Source organism: Dermacentor variabilis, chromosome 1 (assembly GCF_050947875.1).
Source record: "Dermacentor variabilis isolate Ectoservices chromosome 1, ASM5094787v1, whole genome shotgun sequence".
NCBI classification, from domain to species: Eukaryota; Metazoa; Arthropoda; class Arachnida; order Ixodida; family Ixodidae; genus Dermacentor; species Dermacentor variabilis.
The window spans coordinates 204,440,209-204,446,386 of NC_134568.1; positions in this window are offsets into that span (position 1 = coordinate 204,440,209).

Genomic DNA, 6,178 nt, shown 5'->3' on the forward strand with positions numbered 1-6,178 from the left:
TACAGTGTTCATTCCCGGCTTCTTCCCCGCCCCCCTATGATTTTAATCACATGTGTAGTATCGCAGGCCTTTCGTGTACATATTAGTATGTCACCAAGAAGATGATGGCCACACAAAATAATAATGCTGTCATGTTCTGTGAGTATAATTCTACAACGCAGCATACTTTTGCAATAGAAAATTGGTTTGTTGCAGCTTTATACAGTTTAAAATATCACTAATACGTTGGTACTGCACTTTTCATGAGACCTGCATGGAAGGTACGGAGAGAGAAGACAGATGTGTCTGTGCACTTATTTTGCAACTGTCTCATGCCATAAATGTGCCTCTCATGGTGGAAGAGTGCATAATGCCAAAATACTAGTATATATCAAAGTAGAGCACTAATGACATGATGCATAGAAACCTCTTAGGCCTCCGACCCTTTTCAAAAACGACAAATTATAGCTGTTATTTCCAGCTACGCATTCCACTAGTATATGGCAATGCAACACGTCCTTGAATTGCTGAGTGTGTGCATGCCTTTAAGCCCATTGAAAGTACAAGCACAATACCACTGCATGCATCATTCCTGTTCAAACACATGCTTTCTGCATGTCATTGTTTGTTAGTCATTATGTTTAGGTGCCTGAAAGTACTACTCGTAAAGTAATTGTCACAGTGGCTTAGTGGTCGTGACATTACGTTACTGAGCACATAAACATGGGATTTAGTCCTGGCAGCAGCATTTGGCATTCTGTTTCAAGTGGAATGCAGAAATGCTTGTTTGCTCGAATTTACGAGCCTGTTTTTCTGGAGTCCACTACGGCACCTCTCCAAGCCTGCAGTGTAGCTTTGAGACATCAAACTTCAACAATAAAGGAGGATACGAGGCTAAAATTTTTATTTTCACCATAAAAACTTATTTTTAGATTTTTGGTGTTCTGATTTCTCTATAGGAACGAACCTTCTCACCAAGGTTTGTTATCTGCTCTGTAGAAAAGAGAAAGATCATTTTATTTTTTGACGTTGGCACACATTTACCATTGGAAGCTCTTGTGAACGGTGGTTTTAAGATAGCTGCAGAGCGGGAGAAAAGATGAACACGGAGTCAGTGCCCTCATTAGAAGGTTTGTGTTTCATGCTTCCTAGCAACAAGGGACCTTTTGGTGAGGGTGTGGTCAACACTGTGGATTTTTAAAATCCATCGATTAATTTTAAGTGTGGCAGAAAAACCATTTCTTGCTTAGAGACTGGTAGGGGGGCCAATAGCTAAGGAAGATAACAGGAAAATGCACGAGCTTTCCATTTGTAGGCTATTGGCAACTGCTACTTGAGATTAGTTTTCAAGTGATGTGATTTGTATAAAGGAAAGCATAAAAGTGCTAGTGGTTGCCCTTATTCTGTATTATACGTTGCCCTGAAGATATTCAGAATAAATGAATATATCTAATAGTGTTTAAATGATTGTTTCCCTAAGCTGACACAATTGCTCAATGTGATGAGCATAGCTTCTTTTTTACACTTGCGTAATGAAATTTGGAATATATTTTAATGCCAATAATATTAAATTGTCATGGAAAATTTTATCAAAATTGGCACACTGATTCAAGAGTTGACTATTTAGCACCCCCAACCCTAAATTTTTTAACTATGAAAATTTCAGCTTTTACAATTTTTTCCTACTACGATTGTGGATATTATGAAACATAACGTATAATTTATAGCCACAGCAAGACACTAGCCTAGCATCCTCAGGTGAATGCCTACTAAGACGATCGTTGGCATGCTGTCAGTTTAAGTATGTTGACCTCGAGCACAAAAAGTGAGACTGTATTCTTCCTGCTATGTGTGACTTTCACTTACCATTGTGCAACATAATTATGTGGATGACACTCGCCGTAGTCTAGGGAAGAGATCCCATACGACATGTCGCTGTCCATTTCCGGCGCACAGAAGCCCAACAGCTCACCCGCCTGCGCATCAAGAATCAACAAAGGATTAACACCTGACACAACAGTAAAGAATTGACACTACGTGGAATACTAGCCTGATGACATGTTTAGCTTTGAACACAATAATGGACTGCAATGTTGTGCAACAAAGTTACGCAATCATGGCAGTGCTTAAAAGATTGCACTGAATTGTATCGTTATGTTATTGATCACTGCAAGACGTGCTTGCTGTATCTGAAATTTCGTGAAAACTGTCACAAACAAGAGCTACCTCCACGGAGTAGGGTTGCCAATTGGGTGGTTTCTTGAATGTCGCAACCTCACGGTGTTGGCTGCCAGTTCGACCCCAACGCTGACATGTCATTTGCCAGTTCTCTTGTTCTCCCTAAATTGGCACATTATAAGCTGCATCGCAATTAACGCTCTCTCATGAGTTCATAAGTAGCAGACAACTGAATTGTCGTGAGTCGACTCATTTCTAATTCCTTAAACTTTTCCCCGTATTGTTATCCGAAGTTGCAAGACAACCGTTCGTCCTTTTCCGAGCCTACATGCTATACGAGCTTGAGTCCAAGTACTGAGATAATATGCAATGCTGGTGCACGGTGGCAGTGTCTGCGAGCCTTTCAGATTTTTATGCTAAGCATCGAGTATACCAAGGTTTCATAGAATAGCTGTAATTTTCATGAAGCATGTATGTGATAATGGCTCATGGCTAGCCGAAAGGTGAGATTTACAGTAAACACAACGCTTTGTATGCCAAACAATCCTTAGCTTTATACTGTTTCAATGTGAAAGGCCAATGTGATCCAGATGCATGCTTCGAGGAAATGCATGAGCTTATGCATTGCACCCTGCACCGTGTACTGATGGTCTAATTCATCTGCGTTCGACTGGGAGCGACTGAGCGCACTTATCCTGAGCTAGATTGTTTTGACTTCCATGAACCAGCTTTTCTGGCATTGCAGCCATAAGTAATCTGGCGTTCAGTGGCAGAAATTTGTAAATTATCAGAAAACTGATGTTACTTTGCAATATTGTGCGATGCGGCGAACAGTGCAAATGAGAATGACATTAAAGTCGTCTGCCCTTCTTGGCTGTGTTACTAGGGCTACTTTTTTTTTGTACCTACACTTTGTGCAGGACCGTGTAGACAAGTGTAGTGCCGGGCCGAGGCTATTACATAGTGTGCTGTACTTGGTTCACCGGGATGTAGCCAGTCTGAGCAGACAGCACGTCGTCTTCTGCATCAGCAGACAGAAAGTGCCCGACTCCACACTTTGCCCACCTTTGCACTTACTGGCTGTCGACTTGCCTGAAACTAAATGCTAGTGTACAAGTTTCCTTTCATCACCAAGACTAGATAAACCGCAGCTAAACACATCACTAAAGTGCAGTGCACGAATTAATGTGTACCAAAGATGCTAATTAAGCTTTATTGGAGGTCTTCATACAAAGTATGAAATCTGCCGCTACGCATGTACAGCAGAACAAGTGACTTTAGATTATGCCCTCTTATTTTTAGGAATTTAAGATATGGCTTGAACAGGTACGTGTAGCAGTTCAGTTTAAGAACACACTAAGTACGCATAATGCATTGCAGTCAGCTCATTTTGTTCAGCCATTCTCCCTTGCACTATATACGGTACTTCACAGCGACGGCGACAGCAGAAATGCGCATGGAGTGTCCGTATAACTGAATAAAGAGTGCAAATTGCCTGCGCTTATGGGGATGCGAGCTGCTGCCACGACGACGCAGCATAAACTTTTGTCGCCGCCTACCGGCAGCTCCAGAAAGCAGCGTTTCAGGGAGGGCAGTGGTGGGTTCCAAGCATAGAGTTTCGTAGAAACTCTGGTTCCAGGAGCGAGCAACACGCCGCAGCCCTCCCTCAAACACTGCTGTCTACACCTGCCGGCAAGCGGCGACACACCATGGAGCAAGCTGCTGTCGATTTAGGCACCACTGGCCTCCTTGAAGCCCTTGGGTTCGGCGGGAGCAGTGGTAAAGTAAACATGTCCGCAATAGGCATAAGTAAGAGGCAATTGGAGAATTGGTGGAAGAAAAGTAGGGAAAAGACGGAGACGTACAAAAGCACAGTTCGCAATAGGGGATCAGAAAATTTGGGTGTGGTAGTTCATAGTGTTTTTTTTTCCTTTTTTATTGTTTAACCTAGGTAGGACATTAGGCAGTATAATAGCAAGAGCTTGGTGGCGCAACCCACCGCCCTGTTCCAAAGGAGACGCTTATAACATCCTTCCATCCATCCAGCTTACGAGGAAGCTTTAGAATGACAGAAAGCTGAGCTAGTTGGTAAGGATTCATTACGCAAAAAAGAGGTGAGGCGTGCAGACAGGACACAAGAGTAGAGAAGTGGACAACAGCATGTTGTCCACTTCTCTACTCTTGTGTCCTGTCTGCATGCCTCATCTCTTCTTTTTTGCATAATGAAGCATTAGCGTTTTCTGAGATAACCCCTGGACCGATTTTAATAAAATTTGTTGAATTTGAGAGAAAAAGTTAACTTCTAGTGACTGTTGGAAGCGGAATTTCAATTTAAGGCCTGAATTTACTTAGAAAGATTATCAAAAATTCGAAGGTTTGAAAAATATAGAAGCACGAAGTTTACGAATAAATAGCTCTGCATCAAGAAGAGATATCACGGTTCTGTAAACGGCGGCCGTTAGATCGTTGAAAGCGGACAAATTCAATATGTCAATTCATATCTTACGTGAATTAGTTACGTTGTTTGCAAGGGTTCTGCAAAAGCTGTATTTCCATATTACTAATTTTTTTTTAAATATTTCTCTGTAACTTATCAATTTTGTCCACTTTATATGTACTATTAGATGCAATTCACAGAATTGTGTTATCATTTTTCGTTGCTGAGTTACAGAGTTCATTGTGAACTTCATAGTTCTATTTTCAGAAAATTTTCGATTTTTGCCAATTTTTAATAAAAGATTGATGACTTGAATAAAAAATTCGAAACCAACAGTCACTAGATTTTACGTTTTTCTTTTAAATGCAACAAACCTCGTCAAAATTGGTGCAGTGGTTGCCGAGAAAAACGAATGATCCTTTTACATGTATTTACATGTATGTTACATGTATGTTACATGTATTTTACATGTAGACTATAGGAGCGCCCGAGCTAAAGCTTCCCCTCTTACATTTTTTTTTGTTTTTTTGTCACGTGCGCAACTCAACGACGCACGCAGCGATCTGGCTGCGACGTGACGTGTGTATCGCGCACTAGGCACAGAACCCTAGCTGGAGCACCCCTGGTTTTAGTGAAGCGGGCTCGTCTTGCACCTCCGAGGCCCGGGTTCGGTTCCTACCCAGACTAAAATGTACGAAATGTTCTTTTCAAAGCCATTAATTTACTTTGTTTGCAGTAACCCCCCTGAGAAATGTGACGTTAATTCGAGCAATTTTTTGTCACGACGTCACAGCGCACCACAATAACATAGCAGAATGAAAGCCGACACTGCGGCCGCAGTGCATGCGCAAGCACCGCGCGGCGTAAAACAAAGGAAATAAACAAAGGAAATGACGTAAATACACGTCATATGTAGTTAGGAACACAATACAGCAGCGCGCGATCGAATGTATGAACGACCCCGCCGAGCAGTAAGATCGAGTAGCCAGCAGTTTCCAAAGGTGCGACCTTGGTGCGGCCAAATCAACTGCAAAGCATAGAGTTTCTTGTAGTAATGGTAACTCTAGAGATGCTGCAAAGCATACGCTGCTCCGGCCGCTCGTCCCACTCAACCGTATTCTAGTACTCTCTACGAATCTACTCTCAGTCCACTAAAGACGTGGCACATACGCGCCGCTTTGGAGCATGTATTTGACATAGCGCTGGAGTTCATGTCGATCCCCGCATCTATTCTCGCTTGCTGGTTATGTGGCCATTCAAAGAATGTGTTGGTTTCACCCGATTAACATTCCTTCGCTCTCTAGAACAGAGCATGTGGCTTAAAACCCTAAATTAGTCATTTTCTTTTCCCCTGTGCATATTGCAATTTCTTTTAGTTGGACTTCACCTTTCACTTTTGCCATTTTTCTTATTTCTTGTTTAACTGTACTGTACAGATCTTGTTTAATGCTTCTTATGTGCCACTTTATAATGTATATCCTTTATATTTTCAAAGGCCACAAGTGCCAACTCTATTTAGTCTTTAATAAATTGAACACTATTCTTTATACATTTCTAACTTGGTTACACCTCTCAAACATTGAA